The sequence below is a fragment of the Schistocerca gregaria genome, chromosome X (assembly GCF_023897955.1).
Source record: "Schistocerca gregaria isolate iqSchGreg1 chromosome X, iqSchGreg1.2, whole genome shotgun sequence".
NCBI classification, from domain to species: Eukaryota; Metazoa; Arthropoda; class Insecta; order Orthoptera; family Acrididae; genus Schistocerca; species Schistocerca gregaria.
In genome coordinates, this window is record NC_064931.1 from 152,903,150 (window position 1) to 152,929,236 (window position 26,087).

Consider the following 26,087-nt stretch of genomic DNA (forward strand, 5'->3'; position numbering starts at 1 on the left):
CTGGCAGATTAAAACTGTGTGCCGGAACGAGACTCGAACTCGAGACCTTTGCCTTTCGCGGGCAAGTGCTCTGCCATCGTTTTTTTAAATTATTATTCTATTTGGATACAAAATTAGGCAGTTCACAAACACTAAATGAAATGCATCTTCTGCACAAAAAAAGAAAAAATCATTTTAAAACAAATCACAAATTTAAAGGAACAGGGATGTTGTTTTATTTATTTATTTATTTATTTTCAATAAAGATCATTCTGTTAAAAGGAACATGTAGATCATTTCATCGTATAGTATGTACATTACATATTGAGTGGTGAGAGAAGCGTGAGGTTCATTATCAGCTGTCAAATGTGCACACCGACTGCACCCGGCACATCCCAACTGCGTGGGGTGTCAAGGAAGACTGCCTGAAGATAGTTGGCAAAGGTTTTCCGATAGTGTGACCATCTATGAACCTCATTGTGGGCTTGCTGCAAGAAATACCAAAAGTCAAGTCGCGACTTGGCAGCATCCCCATAGAGGTACGCGATCGTCTAACCATTGACCCAGATGATCGACTGTGATTTAGTCGCCGGAAAGTAGTCTCTCTCCGGATGTAAGAAGGAAGCAGGGGTTATATGTTGTGGGGTCACACGGAGGTAGCAAGCCACCATCTGTCTTCCTAGGAGCCAGACGTCCTCCACCGCGATACAAGTTAAGCGTTGATGGTCGTCATCCACTTGACGGCATTTCGGGCATAGTGGAGTGTCCACTAGTCCAATTGCATGCAGCCGTTGGTTGGTGTTGAACTTGCCACAGGCGACAGAGAACCACAGTGCCCGAATGAAGGTAGGAAGGGATTTTTGGTGCACATGTCTCCAAATCTTCGGCCAATGCAACCTGGGGTGTTTGAGTTCAATGAGATTACGACTTATCCGTCGTAGCAGCCAAACATAAAAATCCTTCGCGCATGGCGGTCTCGTGCGCGGAAGCTCTTCTCTGACATAACTAAGTTCCACGATAAATGTTGAGACATGTGCAAAATGTGGCGTAATGTTGCCCTCCGCCACCGGAGGTGTGAGGGACGCTGGAAACAGGAGATCCAGTAGTCGGGATGTAAGGGAATCACGTCCGCTATGCCATTGCTTGTACATCGTGGCTAGAAGGAGCGCCGTCGCTCGGCAGTGAACATTCGTAAGTCCGAGTGCCCCCTTATCCGTAGGGAGTGTGAGCGTTTCGTATCGCACCTTGAGGGGCGATCCAATCATCACAAAATAGCCTAGTGCTGATTGAAGTCGACGTCCGAGCGTGACTGGCAGGGGCAGCATCTGCGAAATATGCACCATTCGAGAAACCACATAAGTGTTCAGATACTCGACTCGGTGCAAGGGATCAAGGCGCCGTAGGAGATGATGTCGGACCATGGTACGTGTTATCTGTAAAATACGTCGGTTGTTAACTGCCGCAGTATGTTTTACAGTTGAGGTAAAGTCTATACCGAGATAGCGGAATCGTTGCATATAAGGAAACGGACTGATTTCTTCCGGCGTAAGGCCCCTTCCAACCAGCATTGCTGCCGATTTGTTCATGTTCACTGCACTACCCGCCGTCACACTGTGGTCCAACAACAGTTCAAGGACCGTCTTCACCTCTTGCCCAGAACGAACGAGCAGCAGGAGGTCGTCCGCATAGGCACGACATTTGAAGGTGTAGCCCTGTAGTTCTATCCCAGAAAGAGAATTGGTTAGCTTCCCAATTAATGGTTCCAACGCTATCGCGAACAGCAGCATCGAAAGAATGCAGCCCTGGCGAATGGATCGTCGAATTTGAATGGGCCCTTCTATACGCTCATTAACCTGTACCAAGGATTGTGCGCCCCCATAAAACCTTCTAATCAGACCAGTAAAACTGTCTGGAAATCCCATTTGTTCCAGTACATCGTACAGATAGTTGTGGCGCACCTTATCAAAAGCACTGTCAAAATCAACCGCCACCATCGCTGCTTTAAGCAGCACTCCTCCTCCAGCGCTATCACATCACGGCATTCGCCAGTAGCTGTTTGCACATTCACCGATCCACCCGGTGTCGTCTGTTCTGGAGAGAGAACGCTACGAATTAACATACGACATCGGGACGCCAACAACCGTGGAAAGATCTTATAGTCGGCATTAAGCAGGGTGATGGGGCGATAATGTCTGACCGTAATTCCTGGCTTCGGTTTATGCACTGGCACCAGGAGGCCTTCCATAAAAGCCGGTGGAATAGGCGCATCGGAATTTAACATCTCGTTGTACATTTCCGTCCATCGCGGTGCCATTTCGTTGCGAAATTCTCTATAAAATTCAGCAGGAAGCCCATCAATGCCTGGGGACCGATTCAACGCACCTTGTGCGATCGCATCATGTACTTCTTCACAGCTAATGGCTTCCAGTAAGGTTTCCGCGGCTTCCACCTCAGTGTACGGGAGACATGCGTGGCTATACGGTCGAGGTCATCGACAGGGGCTGCTTCTTCCCGACAGATGTGTTGGTAATGGTCGACGAATGCAGGGACAATGTCCGCTTGACGCGTCACTCTTCGGTCTTCGCGGGTAATTAACTCCCGTACCAAAACGCGTCGTCGGTGCTTTCGTTCATTCACGACGTGGTGCATGGAAGGAATCTCGTGCCTTATCGTATCGTGACATCTGGCGCGCACCATGGTTCCCTGAAGATGTTTCCGAGCTAAAGCCACTAGTTTAGCTTTTATCCTCTGCGTTCGATCCAGACGTCCGGTCCCGGCGGACCATCGTCCAGGTCGCGCAGCGCTGCAAAATAAAAGTCGGTCGTACGGCGGCACCATTCTGCCATCTCCCTGCTATATGAGATGAACGTACGGCGAAGCGCCGGTTTAGCACAAGTCAGCCACCAATCAAGCATCGTCGTATACCTTCCAACCCTTCGCTCGCACATCGTCCATGTCTCAAGGATCCGTTGATGACATTCAGGATAATGTAGATGTTGAATGTTTAGTTTCCACGGGGCCTTACTGTTCCACACCTCTCTACGGGGAAGAAGCACCGTACAGATGTAAGCGCTGTGATCGGAAAATGCCAATGGCCAGCGTTCCGCGTCCTGGACATCATTTGCATGAGCCCGTGAGATATAAATGCGATCTAATCTGCTCGCCGAATGACTTGTCACATAGGTGTATCTCGGTGCATCTCCATGTCGTAATTCCCACGTGTCACTAAGTACAAGGTCGTTGACAACGATTCGCAATTCCTGGCTGATGTTTGCTTGCGGCCATTGGTCTTTCTGGATGAGAAACAGTTGAAATCTCCACCAATTATTACACATTCATAACGTCCATGGAATAGTGGAGCAATGTCTTCTGCATAAAATCGCGCCCTTTCCCTCCGCCGATTATTGCCCGACGGTGCATAAAGATTGATGATGCGTGTCCCAAACGTCGTGAAAACCATTCCCCTGGCCGACGGAAGATAAGACACGTTTTCCACCGGGAAGCCATCTCGCAAGTAAGCTGCCACCCCACTCCCATTGTAATCTCCATGTGACGAACAGGATTGGTAGCCTGCGATGTATGGGAGTGCAGCTATGTGGACTTTCTGCAGCAAAGCAATATCCGCATCAGATGCCCAAATCGTTTCCTTCAGTATGTGTATTTTGGCCGGTGAACGCACGTTATTTATATTTAACGTCGCAATACGGTTCGCATGGCATTGAATCCCACTCTGTCGAGGCGCAACATCTCCCTGCATCGGCGCTGGGGGCTGAGTTAGAAGACGTTCTCTCGCCCCTCTACCTTCACCTTCAGCAATTATTAGGCCGTCTTCGTGAGTTCCAGATGCCTCTGTATGACGTCCGGCGCCTCCTCAATATCGTCATACCACATCTTTTCAGGCTGTGATATATTCGTGTCCATAGCCATAGTATCTGCGTCTGGAGAGCCAACTGGCTGTGATTCCTCTTCAGCATCACCACGTCCCGGTACCGTCAATGCGACAGACCGCTGTGGGTCTGATCGAACAGTTCCCATTGCCTCATCCTGTTTCGTAGAGGCTGTTGTGTCGTCTTGGTCCACAGGCACATCGTCGTCGGGGCAAGGCGAGTCATCCCGAGGAGATGTCGTGCGACGCCGCCGTTTCCTCCTTTTCGGGGAACGTTGTTTGCGCGATCTTCCTTCCGTGTCCTCAGATTGTAGGGAATCACGGTTGCCCGACAGAAAAGCATCCGTAGGAACTGGAAGTGTTTCGAGTCCCATCGTTGTACTTGGCGGGAGTTCGGCCGAAACTAATGTTGTCCTCTCAGAGTGCGTTCCAGACGGAACAGCATCCGTAATGGTTGGAACTGCTTCGTGTACTATCGGTGTGCTTGGTGGGAGTTCGGTCTCATCTGATGTTGTCGCTGTAGATTGTATGCTCGATGGAGCAGCATCTTCTGTCATCCCGACGTCTGCGACAAGGTTTCGGAGAGTGCCATCGTGATCTTCCACCGGGGCTGTGTCCTTTCGGTCATCAGCGGACGCAGTGAGGGCTTTGGCATAGGTGATCGGTAGTACTGTCATCGCCGGCGATGGCTCCCGCACATCTGAAGGCAGTTGCGTAATCCACCGTTGCATACAAAAAATTGCTCTGAGCACTATGGGACTTAACATCTATGGTCAGCAGTCCCCTAGAACTTAGAACTACTTAAACCTAACTAACCTAAGGACATCACACACATCCATGCCCGAGGCAGGATTCGAACCTGCGATCGTAGCAGTCACGCGGTTCCGGACTGAGCGCCTAGAACCGCGAGACCACCGCGGCCGGCCGTTGCATACAGTTCGACCTGAGGTGTCCCTCCTGGCCACAGTCAGAACATGTACGTGGTTGACCATCGTAAATCACCACCGCCCGACAACCACCAATTGTCAGATAGGACGGTACATGCTTCTGAAGATCAATAGTGATCTGTCGTACTCCGTTAAGAACGGGGTACGTGGCGAATTGTGTCCAGCGTTCTGCCGTGTGACCATGTACCGTGCCGTATTGCTTAAAAGCCTCGATAACTTCTTCAGCCGGGAGCTCAAATGGCAGCTCAAAAACTCGTATTGTCCATATACCCAGACCAGCATGTTCTACAGTTACCGTGCCGACATTCCCGTCACTATGGCAAAATCGGAGACCTGCTTTTGTCGCCTGTAGAATTCTCTCACACGCCGCGTCATTTACCATCTTAACATGCACCGTGGGACTAATGATGGACAGGTGAATTCCGACAATATCGTTTGGCGGTATCTTGACTTCCTCTCGAATGAACCGTTCCACTGCTAAAGCCTTTGGTCGTTCGTAGTCTTTGCAGAAATTGAATCGTTAAGTAGTTTTCCTGTACTTGTTCGCCATGATCGTTGTCACTAGCCCGCGCGCAGACTAAGTCCACAAATAAACAAACACTCGCGCACGCCGCACAGGCGGAAGTATCGGACCTCCGCTTCGCACGGCCGCTAGCGCCGAACTCACCGTATGAGCTACCCAAGCACGACTCACGACCCGTCCTAACAGCTTTACTTCTGCCAGTATCTCGTCTCCTACCTTCCAAACTTTACAGAAGCTCTTCTGCGAACCTAGCAGAACTAGCACTCCTGAAAGAAAGGATATTGCGGGGACATGACTTAGCCACAGTCTGGGGAATGTTTCCAGAATGAGATTTTCACTCTGCAGCGGAGTGTGCGCTGATATGAAACTTCCTGGCAGATTAAGATTTTTACTTTTTAAACAAATTATCAGAATTAAATTAGCTCAGCAATTTCAGTCTTTTTGTCATCAGCAGTGGCACTCGGTTGTAATTAATAATGACATGATAGGGCCCGTTACTGCGTCTGAGCGATTCTGTCAGACTCTTACAGCAAAAGAGCTCATGCCATATGGTTCAAATGGCTCTGAGCACTATGGGACTTAACATCTGAGGTCATCAGTCCCCTAGAACTACTTAAACGTAACTAACCTAAGGACATCACACACATCCATGCCCAAGGCAGGATTCCTACAGCGCCTAGAACCGCACGGCCACCGCGATTAAATCACATAATCGTATTCATTCGTAAGAAAATATTTACAAAACAGTGGAAAATATATTACTTAAAAATTATTCCATTACTCGAAATTACAACACTTATACTGGGAAAAGTTTCTTATGTTAGACACTTTGTTGTTATGTTAAAGCTTCCTATTATTGGTGTACAAAATACACGTTAACAAACACGAGGTGGGTATGGGTTTGGATCAGTATCTCCTTCATTGCTTGGCTTTTCGCGCCAAGCACATTTTTGAGGGTGTTACATTTGATTGGATACACAAATATTTTGGGAGCGAAAGCAACCCACTTTCTCACACTAGCCTGGCAGAGACGTGACTCTTCGTCCTTTGATGTTAGTGCAGAAAGGGCAGAAACGTCATGCTCAGTTATTCTCTGTGGACGGCAAGGGCGGTGCAGAATCTTCTGCCCTCAGCAAAGCACAAGTGCTGGCTGTGCCGCAATAACACAGAGCAGGGCGAAGCCTTACTGCCGTGAAAACTGCCTAATTCCTGGGGAGGCTCGCCTCTCCTAATAATATTCAGTAACTAGAACCTGAGATCATTGTGGGAGTGTACTTTCTTAGCCTGCAAGTATGTAACAAATATATTTTGTACTCTAAATAAAACAACCACAAAATAGTGGCAGAAAAATGAAACAATATCGCTTCGCGATATGTGACGGTAATGTCACGAAGTCATTACTTGTATAATTTTTTTTTCATTGGAAAGCAAATAGCATTTGACGTGGGATCTATCATAAAAGCTTGAGAAACATATTAAAAATTTGCACCAATCACAGTTCATGACTTAAACTTTCTGACAAGGACATTTGATTTTTAATAGTGATATTGTAAACCACATTTAAAAAGAATGGCCATTCGAACATATTTTTCGCTGCGGACGATACATATTTCAATGTTGGTACAAGTACCGGAGCTGTCAACTGATGCACCGAAGAGTGAAGTGTAATGCGATCTTCGCGAGATGATATTTCTCTCTGGTCTTGCAACAATGTTGGAACATTCTGCAATTTCTTCAGGAAATATTTGTCTTGACTATGTAAGTGTACATCGCAAGCTAGACACAGTGGTGGCACGATTCCTCATTGTATCTCGATTATAACTGGCCACGAATATATCACTATCAGTTTCATCATACTTTTTTATTTCTGAAAAAACGCATTTGTAGAGACAAATGTTTGGTGGAAGATTAGGTAGAAAACAACAAGGATGAGCGTCGAAGGTAGTGCGTGAAGGGGGGGGGGGGCGCTGCTAGACTGTAGCTTGAGAAGCCTATTGCACTGTCTGTGACGAGAAATCTTATGACTGGGATCGAACAAGATACCGTTTGAAGAGCAGACAGATATAGGTACACTACGTGATGAAAAATATCCGGACGCCCCCAGAAACGTACGTTTTTCATATTAGGTGCATTGTGGTGCCACCTACTTCCAGGTACTCCGTATCAGCGACCTCAGTAGTTATTAGACATCGTGAGAGAGCAGAATGGGGCGCTCCGCGGAACTCACGGACTTCGAACGTGGTCAGGTCGTGTGACGAGGGCCTCCCGTCGGGTGGACCGCTCGCCTGGTGCAAGTCTTTCGATTTGACGCCACTTCGGCGACTTGCGCGTCGATGGGGATGAAATGATGATGATTAGGATAACACAACACCCAGTCCCTGAGCGGAGAAAATCTCCGACCCAGCCGGAAATCGAACCCGGGCCTTTTTTTTTAAATCTGATTTTGTTCGTTTTCGTTCGTTGTATCTGCTCGGCGCGGACGTCGCAAGACACCCGTTTCAGTTCGTTGTTGATCCATTAACTCAGTTTTTTTTTTTTTTTTTTTTATTACAGAGGGCAGCTAACCGTCTGACCGAACACGCTGAGCTACCGTGCCGGCAGCCCCTTAGGATTGACAATCTGTCGCGCTGACCACTCAGCTACCGTGGAGGACCGTGGTCAGGTGATTGGGTGTCACTTCTGTCACACGTCACACTCCTGAACATCCCTAGGTCCACTGTTTCTGATGTGATAGTGAAGTGGGAACGTGAAGAGACACGTACAGCACAAACGTATACAGGCCTAATTCGTCTGTTGACTGACAGACACAATCGACAGTTAAAGAATGTCGTAATGTGTAATAGGCAGACATCTATCCAGACCATCGCAAAGGAATTCCAGACTGCATCAGGATCCACTGTAAGTACTGTGACAGTTAGGTGCCGGCCGCGGTGGTCTCGCGGTTAAGGCGCTCAGTCCGGAACCGCTTGACTGCTACGGTCGCAGGTTCGAATCCTGCCTCGGGCATGGATGTGTGTGATGTCCTTAGGTTAGTTAGGTTTCAGTAGTTCTAAGTTCTAGGGGACTGATGACCACAGATGTTAAGTCCCATAGTGCTCAGAGCCATTTGAACCATTTGACAGTTAGGTGGGAGGTGAGGAAATTTGGATTTCATGGTCGAGCGTCTGCTCATAAGCCACACATCACGCCGGTAAATGCCAAACGGCGCCGCGCTTGGTGTATGGAGCGTAAATATTGGACGATTGAAGAGTGGAAAAACATAGTGCGGAGTGACGAATCACGGTACACAATGTGGCGATCCGATGGCATGGTGTGGGTATGGCCAATGCCCGATGAACTTCATCTGCCAGCGTGTGTAAAATTTGGAGGCGGTGTTATGTGTGGTCGTGTTTTTCATGGAGGGGGCTTGCACCCCCTTGTTGTTTAACGTGGCTCTATCACAGCACAGGCCTACATTAATGTTTTACGTACCTTCTTGCTTCCCACTGTTGAAGAGCAATTCGGGGATGGCGATTGCATCTTTCAACACGATCGAGCACCTTTTCATAATACACGGCCTGAGGCGGAGTGGTTACACGACAATAACACCCCTGTAATGGAGTGGCTTGCGTAGAGTCCTGACCTGAATCCTATAGAACACCTTTGGGATGTTTTGCAAGCCGACTTCGTGCCAGGCCTTACCGACCGACATCGATACCTCTACTCGGTGCAGCACTCCGTGAAGAATGGGCTGCGATTCCCCAAGAAACCCTTCAACACCTGATTGAACGTATGCCTGCGAGTGTGGATGCTGTCATCAAGGCTATTGGTGGGCCAACACCCTACTGAATTCCAGCATTACCGATGGAGGGCGCCACGAACTTTCAACCAGGTGTCCGGATACTTTTGGTCACATAGCGTATTTCGGTATCATATGTGACAAAAAACAAAACTTTAAAAATGTCAGCACCTGAGCTTCAACACAAAGCAAAAAACCTTGAATACATCCCTAAGGAGTTTAGGATGGCTTTACATCGAATCAGAATGGATCACGAGTCCATTCTCGCTGGCATCGTGGGACACAGAACTAGCGTTTGGGCTCATCGCCTATGGGTGACAACACCGGCGAAGGGGTTGATGACGGACACAGGGGTATGTTCTGCTACGATGTAGGAAAGATGTTTACTATAGTTTTCTTCTCTTTCCGACTGACTGCTGTAAATGCGGATACATGAACTATGACGAAATTATTACCAAATGCGTCCAAACAGGATCAATGTGATGTTAAACTTTTCTTGGCTGTAGAAGGACAAACACCAGTCGACATTCGTCGGAGAGTGAAGAAGGTGTATTGAACTGCAATTAAGCCGAAACGCGCGGCAAAACTGCGTCAGAGGGTGGTGCTATTTCATGATAACCCACGTCTCATTATCGCAAATGTCGCAACGCAGATTTTATGCCAAACAAGTGCGAGACACCTGGGCACCCGTCCTCTAGTCCTGATATCTCTCCATGCGATTACCACGCGTTGGGCCTCAGCAGGCCCTTACGGATTTCTTCACGCAATAGGACAAGCTGTTTCACCAAACTGATATGTTCAACGTGGTGCGTCTGTGGGATGATTACCTCAGTGCTCACGGTGATTTTGGCTGATTGGCATACCGATTCTGGACTGCACGGCTTCCAACGAAACTTTTTGAACGCTCATTATACACTCCTGGAAATTGAAATAAGAACACCGTGAATTCATTGTCCCAGGAAGGGGAAACTTTATTGACACATTCCTGGGGTCAGATACATCACATGATCACACTGACAGAACCACAGGCACATAGACACAGGCAACAGAGCATGCATAATGTCGGCTCTAGTACAGTGTATATCCACCTTTCGCAGCAATGCAGGCTGCTATTCTCCCATGGGGACGATCGTAGAGATGCTGGATGTAGTCCTGTGGAACGGCTTGCCATGCCATTTCCACCTGGCGCCGCAGTTGGACCAGCGTTCGTGCTGGACGTGCAGACCGCGTGAGACGACGCTTCATCCAGTCCCAAACATGCTCAATGGGGGACAGATCCGGAGATCCTGCTGGCCAGGGTAGTTGACTTACACCTTCTAGAGCACGTTGGGTGGCACGGGATACATGCGGGCGTGCATTGTCCTGTTGGAACAGCAAGTTCCCTTGCCGGTCTAGGAATGGTAGAAAGATGGGTTCGATGACGGTTTGGATGTACCGTGCACTATTCAGTGTCCCCTCGACGATCACCAGAAGTGTACGGGCAGTGTAGGAGATCGCTCCCTACACCATGATGCCGGGTGTTGGCCCTGTGTGCCTCGGTCGTATGCAGTCCTGATTGTGGCGCTCACCTGCACGGCGCCAAACACGCATACGACCATCATTGGCACCAAGGCAGAAGCGACTCTCATCGCTGAAGACGACACGTCTCCATTCGTCCCTCCATTCACGCCTGTCGCGAAACCACTGGAGGCGGGCTGCACGATGTTGGGGCGTGAGCGGAAGACGGCCTAACGGTGTGCGGGACCGTAGCCCAGCTTCATGGAGACGGTTGCGAATGGTCCTCGCCGATACCCCAGGAGCAACAGTGTCCCTAATTTGCTGGGAAGTGGCGGTGCGGTCCCCTACGGCACTGCGTAGGATCCTACGGTCTTGGCGCGCATCCGTGCGTCGCTGCGGTCCGGTCCCAGGTCGACGGGCACGTGCACCTTCCGCCGACCACTGGCGACAACATCGATGCACTGTGGAGACCTCACGCCCCACGTGTTGAGCAATTCGGCGGTACGTCCACCCGGCCTCCTGCATGCCCACTATACGCTCTCGCTCAAAGTCCGTCAACTGCACATACGGTTCACGTCCACGCTGTCGCGGCATGCTACCAGTGTTAAAGACTGCGATGGAGCTCCGTATGCCACGGCAAACTGGCTGACACTGACGGCGGCGGTGCATAAATGCTGCGCAGCTAGCGCCATTCGACGGCCAACACCGCGGTTCCTGGTGTGTCCCCTGTGCCGTGCGTGTGATCATTGCTTGTACAGCCCTCTCGCAGTGTCCGGAGGAAGTATGGTGGGTCTGACACACCGGTGTCAATGTGTTCTTTTTTCCATTTCCAGGAGTGTATTATGCTGCAATTTATGTAACAACACAGACTGTGTTACGAAATTACGATACACCTTCCTTTTTATATACACTACTGGTCATTAAAATTGCTAACCACGAAGATGACGTGCTACAGACGCGAAATTTAACCGACAGGAGGAAGATGCTGTGATATGCAAATGATTAGCTTTTCAGAGCATTATTACGGCTAGAGGTGGTTGTTCTGGGTACTGATTTATCAGGATCTATGCACCCAAATTGCTTGAAAATGTAATCACATGTCAGTTCTAGTATAATATATTTGACCAATGAATACCCGTTTATCATCTGCATTTCTTCTTGGTGAAGCAATTTTAATGGCCAGTAGTGTAGTAGCTAGCACGGCCTCCATAGTCATTAAATGACAATCCTAACATATGATGGCAAATGACGTCCACCCCTAGACGTCTCGAGGTGGGTGCTGCAGTATCTCCCTCAGATCATAGTGTCATGAATTTTTCTGTGTTGTTTTATTGGTCACTAAAGAATATTCTTGCGCAACTTTTTCTTCAGCCTTGTTTTTTTTCCATATTTCAACGTGGTTGGCATTGTTATACTGGTTGTGGCAATGTTTGTGACAGGGTGTGGCCGGATGCCTTCCTGAAGCCACCACCCCCCATGGGTCCGAATCAGTGTACCCCATCTGTCTGCGTCTAGAGTAAATCTCAAGTTCAAGTGTGAGAACGTTTTAAATATGTTTGCTTGGCGTATAGGTGAGACGCGACGTGGGTACCAGCCCGGTATTCACCTAGCTGGATGTGGGAAACCGTCTAAAAGCCCCATCTAGGCTGACCGACTCACCTGTCCTCCGCGTTAATTCGCACCGAGAGGTAGCGCAGTGGTTAGCATTCTGGACTCGCATTCGGGAGGATGGCGGTTCAGACCCGCGTCCAGCCATCCTGATTTGGGTTTTCCGTGATTTCCCTAGATAGCTTCAGGCAAATGCCAGGTTTGTTCCTTTGAAAGGGCAGAGCCAAATTCCTTCCCATCCTTCCTTGAGCCGATAGGACTGATGACCTCGCTGTTCGGTCCCCATCCCCCAAATCAACCAACCTCGTTAAATCACGAGGCGGATTCAATCGGGGTCAGCCTCGCATCCCTGAATCCCGAAAGCGGCTATCCTGCGGGTCATTCCTTCACATTGTATTTTATATACACTACGGGCCATTAAAATTGCTACACCACGAAGATGACAAGCTACAGATGCGAAATTTAACCGACAGGAAGAAGATGCTGTGATATGCTCGCATTGGACTAGATCCAATGACTGTTAGCAGAATATGGAATCAGTGGGTTCAGGAGGGTAATACGGAACGCCGTGCTGGATCCCAACGGCCTTGTATCACTAGCAGTCGAGATGACAGGCATCTTATCCGCATGGCTGTAACGGATCCTGCAGCCACGTGTCGATTCCTTGAATCAACAGATGGGGTAGTTTGCAAGACAACAACAATCTGTACGAACAGTTCGACGACGTTTGCAGCAGCATGGGCTATGAGCTCGGAGACCATGGCTGCGGCTACCCTTGACGCTTCATCACAGACAGGAGCGCCTGCAATGGTCTACTCAACGACGAACCTGGGTGCACGAATGGCAAAACGTCATTTTTTCGGATGAATCCAGGTTGTGTTTACAGCATCATGATGGTCGCATCCGTGTTTGGCGACATAGCGATGAACGCACATTTGAAGCGTATATTCGTCATCGCCATACTGGCCTATCACCCGGCGTGATGGTATGGGGTGCCACTGGTTACACGTCTCGGTCACCTCTTGTTCGCACTGACGGCACTTTGAACAGTGGACGTTACATTTCAGATGTTTTACGACCGGTGGCTCTAACCTTCATTCGATCTTTGCGAAACCCTACATTTCAGCAGGATAATGCACGACCGCATGTTTGTAGGACCTGTACGGGCCTTTCTGGATACAGAAAATGTTTGAGTGCTGTCCTGGCCAGCACATTCTCCAGATCTCTCACCAACTGAAAACGTCTGGTCTATGGTGGCCGAGCAACTGGCTCGTTACAATACGCCAGTCATTACTCTTGTTGAACTGTGGTATCGTGTTGAAGCTGCATGGGCAGATGTACCTATACACGCAATCCAAGCTCTGTCTGACTCAAAGCCCAGGTGTATCAAGGCCGGTATTACGGCCAGAGGTGGTTGTTCTGGGTACTGATTTCTCATCTATGCACCCAAATTGCGTGAAAATATAATCACATGTCAGTTCCAGTAAAACATATTTGTCCAATGAATACCCGTTTATCATCTGCATTTCTTCTTGGTGTAGCAATTTTAATGGCCAGTAGTGTGTTTTATCCTTATCTACCGTTATCTTTATAGTAGCACACTTTGCCTGTGTGTTCTATAAACGAAAGGAAAAGATTAAATAATATTTTTTCAGATAGAAACGGACAGATGTCTACAGCTGACTTGGTATTTCTGTCAGTCCGAACAAAATAATGTAACAGTGGAGTGGAGGAATGATAAGACTTATAAAATCTGGTTTTCCCTGATAGCTTCAACATCCGATTTCTCAGTGGTTTCCACAATGTTGCACAAGAAGAACACCGTCATTGAGAAAAAAAACTATACGCCTTGTTTATTGCCAGTAGCAGCAGAAATGATTGAGTCTCTTAAACAAAAATAAGTACATAATCCAAACCGTGATTTAACATTGGATTCGTGGCGCTGTTGTGAAATGTTGAACTTGAGAGTTCTCGTTAACGCCGGCTCAGCTCTGCAGTTCCCACGAATTACTTCCCAGTCCCTCTGAATGCTTCCTGAGAATTCTGTCAGATTAACGAACTGTGAGAGTGAGTGGCCAACTACTCTGGAGGATTTATTTTGACTTTCGCTCACCGGAGATGGTAACTAGATACTACCTGTTACTTTAAGTTAATGTGATGAACTCTTCGTTTTCGTCGAAGTATGAAAGCTATCTAGGAAGTAAATATGCAAAGCACAGAAAATTATTCACGAAATTCAATATTTTTATATCAGCTTAACTTACGTTTTGAGCAAAAATTTATCGGAGCTTCACCATTACAACTACTGAGCACATAAGTCTTTATCGTTACCACGACCGATGTCCGCACATTTTGAAAGCTTGGTTAAAAATTTTAAATTCCAATGCTTTAGAAGTGTTCTATCGCCTTTTCACTCATTTCATCACAGCCTTTTGAACCCTATCGACCCCTGTAAAAGCCTTTCCTCCGAAGTATTCCTTCAACTTTACAAATAAGTGTAAGATATACAATGGGATATCTAGACTTCACGGGTGGTGTGTTAAAGGTTAGCGTCAAAAGAACTGCACCAAGCCATTTGCAGTGTGAGAAAACTAGCGCAGTAAACGAGTTTCCTTGCCATATCTTTTGAATACCCGTGACAGGTTTTATCAAAAATGGTTCAAATGGCTCTGAGCACTATGGGACTTAACATCTGAGGTCATCAGTCCCCTAGAACTTAGAACTACTTAAAACTAACTAACCTAAGGACATCACACACATCCATGCCCGAGGTGGGATTCAAACCTGCGACCGTACCTGTCGCGCGTTTCCAGACTGTAACGCCTAGAACCGCTCAGCCACACCGGCCGGCCAGGTTTATTCTTACAATAAACATTAAGGGGTTGATATAAAAGGAGTGTGTGTGTTGTGTGATTCTGTTGGTATTCGTTCATTCTAACGTGTCCGGCGAACTACACAAACTTCATCAACCACCATAGTTCAGTCCAGAATAATGATTTCTTGTTCTGCAAAAGGACAAACTTCGCACATGGGTATGTGATGAACATAACCGTTTTAAAACTAACGTTCCGAGCAATGACACTAACAGCTAAAAAAAGAAAAAGTTTTTCTTACGTTTTCTTGGATTGAATCAGTATTACATGGATAACTATCGGAATTGCGTTTATTAATTAATAAAGACTTATCATAACAATAAAACAAGGAGTATTTGTTGTCCCCCTGTTTCATTTAGTATACTTAAAAAATGTTAGCACGCACTGGAATCGAGAGAGGTGGTCCACTCTTAAGACACTAGATTTGTATTCGAGAGGGTCACGGTTCACTTTTCTATCTGCCGTCCATATTCAATGTTTCCATGATTCCCCTAAATCAATTAAGTCAAGTGCTGGGACAATTCTTTGAAAAGACACTGCCGAATTTCTTCCTCATTCGTTTTCATTCCGAACTTATGTTCCATATGCAGGGGCGCAACTCTTTTCGGGACGTTAACCCAAAATCGCCCTACGCTACGTTCTTATTCCACCGTTCTCCCCCCTTCCACGATCACCAGTAACAATGCAATACTATACCGCAGACGTCAACACTGTCCTTCACAAGGTGGAGGTCGCAACTTGTAGCATACCAAGTACAGAAGTGTGAAACCGGAACTTTCCTAATGATGGTGCTAGCTGTCAGTATAGGGCCCTTGAGGCCGCGTTTGCAGCGCCATCTGCTTCCTGTAATGGCTGACGACGAATGTTAAAACTCGGTAACCCAAATTCCATACAGCGGTATCTGTTTCAGATACTTAACGATGTCCAGTTTTGTGCCTACGAACTACGATTTGCGGACAGCCTTCGTTTTCTGTTATCATTTGAAGAAAACTGCTGCAGAATCGCATTGAATGTTTGTAGAAGCTTTCGGCGAACATGCTCTTGGGAAAACACAGTGTTTCAAGTGATTCAAAAAATTCAAAAATGTTGATTTTGACGCGAGAAACGACCAGATTGAGAAACCACGGAAGACAACGAATTGCAGGCCATATTGGATGAAGATGATACTCAAACTCAACAGGAACTCGCGAAACAATTGAATGTGACGCAGAAAGCCGTTTCTGTTCGGTTGAAAGCTATGGGAAAGTTGCAGAAAGTGGGAAGATGGGTTCCGCATGAACTGAATGAAAGACAGCAGCCAGGAACTTCGGAAGACCACATGTGAAATGCTGCTCGCCAGATACAAAAAGAGTCGTTTCTCCATCGAATACTGACAGTTGATGAAAAATGGATATATTTTGATAATCATAAGCTTCGTAAATCATGGGTGAATCCAGGCAAATCATCAACATCTAGAGCAAGACCAGATCACTTGGAAAGAAGACAATGCTCTGTATTTGATCGGATAAGAAGGGTGTCATCTATTATGAGCTGCTAAAACCTGGTGAAAGCGTTAACACTGATCGCTGTCAATAGAAAATGATCGATTTAAATCGAGAATTACGTCAAAAACGACCGAAATATGGAAAAAAGCAACACAGTCATATTGCTCCATGACAACGCTTCATGAAACAAAGCAAAACGGGTCAGAGAAATGTTCGGGCCTTCAGTTGGGAAATACTAGAGCATGCGGCTTAGTCTCCAGACTTGGCTCCTTCCGATTACCATCTGCTCTAGCTGAATAAGGCTTCAATTCGAATGAAAATCTTCGAAAGCCCCTCGCTGATAGGTTCGCTTCAAAAGAAGAACTGTTTTTTTGGCGTGGCATTCATAGCCAGCCAGAGAGGTGGGAGAAATGTATAAATAACAATGGAGATTATTTTGAAGAAAATATTATTTATCAGTTTCAGACAACAGGCGGGTAATTATTGCAACCAAATTCCGGTTTCATACTTCTACACCTGGTAGAGTTGCGTGACTAGTCCAGAGTCGTCGATGCAAAATAATTTCAACGACGCTCGATCGTGTCATTATGTGATTATTCTAATAAGGAGCAGATGCTTACTGATTTCAGGAGTGTTACATAAATAATCTCATGAGGTAAAGTTACCAGTATACCAGGTACTGGCACCTGCTGGAAGTAATAGTGACCATGGTAGCAACGATGTTGCGGAGAGAGGGACCTCATGTAGATGTATTTTCCACAGACCAATGTCCAGTGCATAGCAGAATGTATATCTTACCAATATTATCGTCTTTCCTATTCCGTTCGCATATACAATGAGGGAAAAATGACTGACTATACAGGGTGTTACAAAAAGGTACGGCCAAACTTTCATGAAACATTCTTCACACACAAATAAAGAAAAGATGTTATGTGGACATGTGTCCGGAAACGCTTAATTTCCATGTTACAGCTCATTTCAGGTTCGTCAGTATGTACTGTACTTCCTCGATTTACCGCCACATGTGTGGGCTGACGAGAATCCGCACGCAATTGTGCACTCACGTCATCAAACACAGATTTTCTGTGAACGTTTGGGCAGGCATTGTTGGTGATGTCTTCATTGGGCCCCATGTTCTTCCACCTACGCCCAATGGAGCACGTTATCATGATTTCATACGGGATTCTCTCTACCTGTGCTCCTAAAACATGTGCCTTTACAAGTACGACACAACATGTGGTTCATGCACGATGGAGCTCCTGCACATTTCAGTCGAAGTGTTCGTACGCTTCTCAACAACAGATTCGATGACCGATAGATTGGTAGAGGCGGACCAATTCCATGGCCTCCATGCCTCCTGACCTCAACCCTCTTGACTTTCATTTATGGGGGCATTTGAAAGCTCTTGTCTACGCAACCCCGGTACCAAATGTAGTGACTCTTCGTGCTCGTATTGTGGACGGCTGTGATACAATACTCCATTCTCCAGGGCTGCATCAGCGCATCAGGGATCCCATGAGACTGAGGGTGGATGCATGTATCCTCGCTAACGCAGAACATTTTGAACATTTCCTGTAACAATGTGTTTGAAGTCACGCGGGTACGTTCTGTTGCTGTGTGTTTCCATTCCATGATTAATGTGATTTGAAGAGTAGTAATAAAATGAGCTCTAAAATGGAAAGTAAGCGTTTCCGGACACATGTCCACATAACATATTTTCTTTCTTTGTGTGTGAGGAATGTTTCCTGAAAGTTTGGCCGTACCTTTTTATAACACCATGTATATGCCTCTGAACGTGCACTACTCTCTCTTACATTATTCTCATGATTAATAAGCAAGATATAGTGTGGCGACAGCCGAAGTATTCTTCGAATGTAGGTTTTCTAAATTTTCCCTACAGGATTTCACTAGAACTATTTTATTTTTCATATTGGCTTTACCGACCTGTACGATGTTAGCAGCCCGTCTCTGAATTTGTTGAGTGTCTGTTACCATTCTGATTTGATAAGGACTCGAAATACTGGAACCATATCCAAGAATTGGTCCCATTAGCATCTTGATGCGATTTCATTACCAGAAATTTGCATTTCCCATTTCATCTTCCCTGATACAGACTTAAGGTTATCATCCTACTTCACATAGCCCTAAATATTCATGTGAAGTGACACGCTCAAGTTGATCATCTCTAATCTTGTATTCAGATATTATCAGTCACTTTCTCTTTGTTATAGGTGTTATCTTACGTTTATTCACATTTAAACAGGGCTGCCACTTATTAAACCAATTCGAAGTTTGCCCATGGCGTTCTGAAATTTGTCCAATGACGATATCTTCCACAACACCATCGCCAGCGAAGGATCCGATAGTGCTACTGATTTTACCTGATAACTCGTTTATGTGGATGTGGTGATCAAAAAGTTTCATTTGAGGGTGCTGATTCAGCGTATATGCGACGTAGTGCGACTCTGGTATGGGTATATAAGCACCGAAATATCGGCAAGGGATTAGTGTGGCAACCGTGTCTCTCTGAGTTGCGTGAGGTAAATGCGAAATGTTAACCATGGCGAGATTATTACCAAATGCACCCAAACACGAAAAACGTGCTGTTATTCTTTTCTTCTCTTTCGAAGCACAAATTAGAGTAGACAACCATCGTAGAATAAAGAATCTGTATGTGACAGCATGTCTGCTAAAAACCACAGTTATGGAATAGTGCCCCAAATTCGTGAGTAGGGGGACAAGGACAAAGTGTTAGTAGGGGGTTGCCTACATCAGGGGCAAGTATACATTCAAGGTTGGTTGTTTTGGGCAGGAGACCAATCAGCGAGGTCTTCAGTCCCATTGAGCTAGGGAAGTGTGGAGAAGGAAGTCAGCTGTGCCCTTTCAAAAGAACAACCCTGGCATTTGCCTGAAGCGATTTAGAGAAATCACAGAAAACCTAAATCGGGATGACCGGATGTGGGATTGAACCATTGTCCTCCCGAATGCGAGTCCTGTGTGCTAATCACTGCGCCTCATTGCTCAGTAGATTCAGGGACAAAACTGTTGTTCTCTTTTGATTGACAGGTCCCTAACTTATTGTTATGCAAAGAGGATTATGACCCCTGGGGGGTAATCCATTCTGTTGGTTGACAGTTCCTTAACCTATTGTTTGGTGAAGTGGTTTTCCATGTCACCCCCACCTGTCAGGGAACACCCCTCGCTGATATAAGCACACTTTTGATATCACTTAGATTGACTAATTAATTAAATGAATCAATTAATTAACCCCTCACCCTCTGTGAAATCCTCTAGCCCTCCCCGCCCCTCCCTTACCTGGAGATTGGAGGGAGGGAGCCTCAGTTGATCTGACATTTGGTGGGAAATCGATTGCAGTTTATGGAATATTGTTTAAACAATTTAGACAATGTGTAGAATATTGTTTATTTAAACAATTTATGGGATAGAAGGCAGTGTGTGGAATACAGTTTATCTAAAGAATTTGTCAAGAAATCGATTGCACTATGGAAAATTTAAACAATTGCTGTGCTTTTGTATTCTGACCACCATGGAAACGCTGAGTAGACTTAGTTTAAATTTGTTGCCAGAGTTAGGGATGTTGAGGCTCTTATTTTTTTATTTTCCTCTCTTTTCGAAGCACTTTGGTGTCTAAGCACACACGAGAAAATCGGAACAATTACGTATCTAAAAGTTCATGATGTATTTCTAAATCCGCCGCCACTTTCTACACATGGACAAATTACTAAAATCTCAGAAGCAAATCGAAAAACATACAGCAGTCATATTGTACTAACAGTTAATCCCTGCGAAAGGGGTCTACAGATCATGAGTGGAATGAAGTGCAGTATAGTAGCCCCCGTTTGGGGGCTCCGGTGCATGTGTCTATCGCCAGGGCACCACCATGAAGGTCAAAACTGCCCAATGTTCTAAAAACAGATTACATTACCAAATAACACCAATCACCTACCGCGTATCAGACTCCTTTGATCTCACGGCCCCAAAAAAAAAGCATCAAGGGGCGGTATTCTATTGATCGGGAAATTCAAAACTCGCTTCCCGTCTCTGTCCTCTCGAGAGGCCACTCTTTGTTTGTCAGTGTGATCCAACATCCCAAAATATGCAGACGGAGGTTTTCATCTCTCCTCAGAATGCAGGGTTCCTATTAGCTAATGCCAGAGATAAAGGGCGAGCTGACTTAATTTCATGTCAAGAATAGAGTGACATAAGCCATTTGCACTACCCTATCACATTAATTGCTTAACAATTTACAGGAATCAAATAGATTGTTTAAAACACACACCTCCACCTTACGACGATCTTCTTCGTAATGAACTGTATTTTCGACATTTGAGTATCACACACAAACCTTATGAAAATCAAGTATTGACGTTTTGCACCACAAATATTTCATAGCCCTAAATATATCCAAGGTCCTGTACACACTAACGTGTAACAACACAAACACCCTTCTCTACCACAACATACCACTAAACATACAGGGCCAATATTGGGTGAAAGAAAATACTACCGTTCACGCAAACTACCGATTGTGAGACGCGCTCTGTTGACTGTCTACACTTCTACAGGGTAGCCCCCATCAACACCCCTGGGGTGACATAGAAAACCAATTGACCAAACAATAGGTTAAGGACCTGTCAACAAAAAGGATGGATTATCCCCAGGGGTCATAATCCACTTAGCAGAACAATAGATTAGTTGTTGTTGTTGTCTTCAGTCCTGAGACAGCTTTGATGCAGCTCTCCATGCGACTCTATCATGTGCAAGCTTCTTCACCTGCCAGTACCTACTGCAACTTACATCCTTCTGAATCTGCTTAGTGTAGTCATCTCTTGGTCTGCCTCTACGATTTTTACCCTCCACGCTGCCCTCCGATACTAAATTGGTGATCCCTTGATGCAACAGAACATGTCCCACCAATCGATCCCTTCTTCTGGTCAAGTTGTGCCACAAACTTCTCTTCTCCCCAATCCTATTCAATACTTCCTCATTAGTTATGTGATCTACCCATCGAATCTTCAGCATTCTTCTGTAGCACCACATTTCGAAAGCTTCTATTCTCTTCTTGTCCAAACTATTTATCGTCCACGTTTCACTTCCATACATGGCTACACTCCATACAAATACTTTCAGAAACGACTTCTTGACGCTTAAATCTATACTCGATGTTAACAAATTTCTCTTCTTCAGAAACGCTTTCCTTGCCATTGCCAGTCTACATTTTATATCCTCTCTACTTCGACCATCATCAGTTATTTTGCTCCCCAAATAGCAAAACTCCTTTACTCCTTTAAGCGTCTCATTTCCTAATCTAATTCCCTCAGCATCACCCGACTTAATTCGACTACATTCCATTATTATCGTTTTGCTTTTGTTGATGTTCATCTCATATCCTCCCATGGGAAAATAAGCTTTAATGACTTATCCATGCCCCCTGTACTTGAAGCTACTAACCAACCGAAAAATATATGACTTGTGATAGCTATAATTATTATTCTCCAAATGATGTAGATACTGATGTAATTTTGTTCAATACGTCGCCCTCATTCAGCAGTAGAAATATCTGCACTTCCACCCATTACATCCTGCATAAGGAGCGATCAAGAAGATTCTGTTGCAAGAGCGTACAGTCCAGAATCGGTAAGGCAAACCGGCAAAATCGCCACGAGCACTGAGGCAATAATCCCACTGACGCACCAGGTTGAAAATACGAATTTAGCAAAAGACCATATCCTGCTGTGTGAAGAAGTCTGAACATCCTCGTCTGACAGGAATTGTCGACCCTTCAAAGTCTTTTTCGAGGAACTGAAGGCGTGATAATCGAATAGGCAGAGCTCAGAGCCGGCCGGTGTGGCCGAGCTGTTCTAGGCGGTTCAAAGGGAACAGGGCGGTTGCAGGTTCGAATCCTGCCTCGGGCATGGATGTGTGTTCTGTCAATTGTTCCCTTATGCTCTCCCTGAAACTCTGTACAACCTCTGGTTTTTCAATTTATCCGGGTCCCATCTCCTTAAGTTCCCACCTTTTTGCAATTTCTTCAGTTTTAATCTACAGGTCATAACCAATAGATTGTGGTCAGAGACCACATCTGCCCCTGGAAATGTCTTACAATTTAAAACCTGGTTCCTAAATCTCTCTCTTACCATTATATAATCTATATGATACCTTTTAGTATCTCCAGGGTTCTTCCATGTATACAGCCTCCTTTCATGATTCTGAAACCAAGTGTTAGCTATGATTAAGTTGTGCTCTGTGCAAAATTCTACCAGACGGCTTCCTCTTTCATTTCTTAGCCCCAATCCATATTCACCTACTACGTTTCCTTCTCTCCCTTTTCCTACTCTCGAATTCCAGTCACCCATGACTATTAAATTTTCGTCTCCCTTCACTATCTGAATAATTTATTTTATTTCGTCATACATTTCTTCAATTTCTTCGTCATCTGCAGAGCTAGTTGGCATATAAACTTGTACTACTGTAGTAGGTGTGGGCTTCGTATCTATCTTGGCCACAAATAATGCTGTTTGTAGTAGCTTACCCGCATTCCTATTTTCCTATCCATTATTAAACCTACTCCTGCATTACCCCTATTTGATTTTGTGTTTATAACGCTGTAGTCACCTGACCAGAAGTCTTGTTCCTCCTGCCACCGAACTTCACTAACTCCCACTATATCTAAATTTAACCTATCCATTTCCCTTTTTAAATTTTCTAACCTACCTGCCCTATTAAGGGATCTGACATTCCACGCTCCGATCCGTAGAACGCCAGTTTTCTTTCTCCTGATAACGGCATCGTCTTGAGTAGTCCCCGCCCGGAGGTCCGAATGAGGGACTATTTTACCTCCGGAATATTTTACCCAAGAGGATGCCATCATCATTTAATCATACAGTAAAGCTGCATGCCCTCGGGAAAAATTACGGCCGTAGTTTCCCCTTGCTTTCAGCCGTTCGCAGTATCAGCACAGCAAGACCGTTTTGGTTATTGTTACAAGGCCAGATCAGTCAATCATCCAGACTGTTGCCCTTGCAACTACTGAAAAGGCTGTTGCCCCTCTTCAGGAACCACACGTTTGTCTGGCCTCTCAACGATACCCCTCCATTGTGGTTGAACCTACGGTACGTCTATCTGTATCGCTGAGGCACGCAAGGCTCCCCACCAACGACAAGGTCCATGGTTCATGGGGGGGACGATAGATTAAGGACCTGATAATCAAAAGAGAACAACAGGGTTGCTCCTGAATGTATACTAGTGCCTGATGTAGGCAACCCACACTAACAAATTGTCCTGGTGCTAGCTTTGCCCCATACTTTTGTTCTGGTCACGATTTGACATAAGATGCTGGTCGATCTGGGAGCCGAGCAGAAGTTACTCCAAATCAAGTGGGAGACACTCGAACACCCAGCCTATAGATCTGAGCTTTCAAATGGTTCAAATGGCTCTGGGCTCTATGGGACTTAACATCTGACGTCATGAGTCCCCTTGAACTTAGAACTACTTCAACCTAACTAACCTAAGGACAACACACACATCCATGCCCGAGGCAGGATTCGAACCTGCAACCGCCCTGTTCCAGACTGAACCGCCTAGAACAGCTCGGCCACATCGGCCGGCTCTGAGCTCTGCCTATTCGTTTATCACGCCTTCAGTTCCTCGAAAAAGACTTTGAAGGGTCGACAATTCCTGTCAGACGAGGATGTTCAGACTTCTTCACACAGCAGGATATGGTCTTTTGCTAAATTCGTATTTTCAACCTGGTGCGTCGGTGGGATTATTGCCTCAGTGCTCGTGGCGATTTTGCCGGATTGCCTTACCGATTGTGGACTGTACGCTCTTGCAACAGAAACTTCTTGATCGCTCCTTATGCAGGATGTAATGGGTGGAAGTGCAGATATTTCTACTGCTGAATGAGGGCGACGTATTGAACAAAATTACATCAGTATCTACATCATTTGGAGAATAATAATTATAGCTATCACAAGTCATATATTTTTCGGTTGGTTAGTAGCTTCAAGTACAGGGGGCATGGACAAGCCATGAAAGCTTATTTTCCCATGGGCAGGGTGTTGAAGTGCGGATGCGTGATCGCAAAACAGATAGTCTGCACTGACAGGCGTCGTTCACTTCTCAGCCCAGGTATGGCCATGCAGAAAACATCAGGTTGTAAGGTTTGTGTCGTGTTTATGGGATGTCTGTTCGACGCAGAGAAAAAACAACTAAGATCCTAATGTGCTTCCACATTAAGGTACTACGTATAAAATAGTTGTGCTTATACCCGTTCATCCTGAATATTCAGAACATTAGAAATCCTATTACATTTCCTTGGGGCATGCCCTGTTACTTTCCTTTCTATGGAACATTAGCCACCCAGTGCAATGTTATGGGTTCTGTCCGTGAAATACTCCTTGAAACTATCACATATTTTCAAAGACACTTCGTATGATCGTATCTTAGCTGATGGCGTGGATGTGACACAGAGTAGAACGCCTTTCATAAATATACGACGACACAATCTATTTGTTCATCTATTTATGTTGTTTGCAAGAAGTGTGTGAAGTCGTCTGCTGTCATGTAATCAAGCTAGCGTCGGAAGGTACTTGTGTGTCTCAAGAAACTTTTAGTCATCTAACTTTCATGCTGAGATAGTGTATCGCTGGATGAAACTGTAAGGCATATCTTCCGAATCCTGAAGTGACCCAGCCAATAGAAAAGCTTGGCGGGCAGACTCAGTTAGTAAGGGCTACGTGGTTGGCAGACAAAACGTCACTCTCGTCTGGACACACTGTTCTTCCGCTTGGTACTGTGAGGACTTGCCGATATGTTTAGACTCGTCTTGTAATGATGATATGGGCACAATGGAGCGATTCGTTGTGGATCGTGGTGAGATCGCTACTGAGTCGCACGCTTGTGCTGCGTTTGCGTAATAGTACCTTACGAGCCTTTACAGATTGAGGAACATCAGAGTTATTTAAGAGAGATAGCTTGCAGTAGTATTTAACGTGGGCAACGTTAGGTCTTTGTTCGAATCCACAACTGCAGTAGAACACGGGGCAATCAGTAACCAAATTTTATTCATTCATCCTCGCTTTCAGGTTGCTTATTTCGTTGCTCTTCCACTCATCAAATAATTTTTGGGCTTTAACTGTGATATATGATTGTTTTCTTTGTCTGTTATATGTGAATGGTTATGTAAAGATATGTGGTCTGTTGAGTGGAATTTTTGTATGAACCATGAGATATTCTAGGTTAGTTGGTTGGCTAGTTTGTAAAGTAAAGACACTAGAAGTATTTCATTCAATTTATGAACAATATACGAAGCGTACATATAATTTGGAATTCTTACGAACTCAGTATTCACTTCCCAGATCGTTATTCAAGCTAACCTTTCCCGTGTTCAATATCTCCCTGTGTGTTCACATATGAATACGTTCTCTATAACTACACTTAAAGCCGAGAGGAATACTCTACTTTTAGCAGTGATTGTATTTTTATTTTAC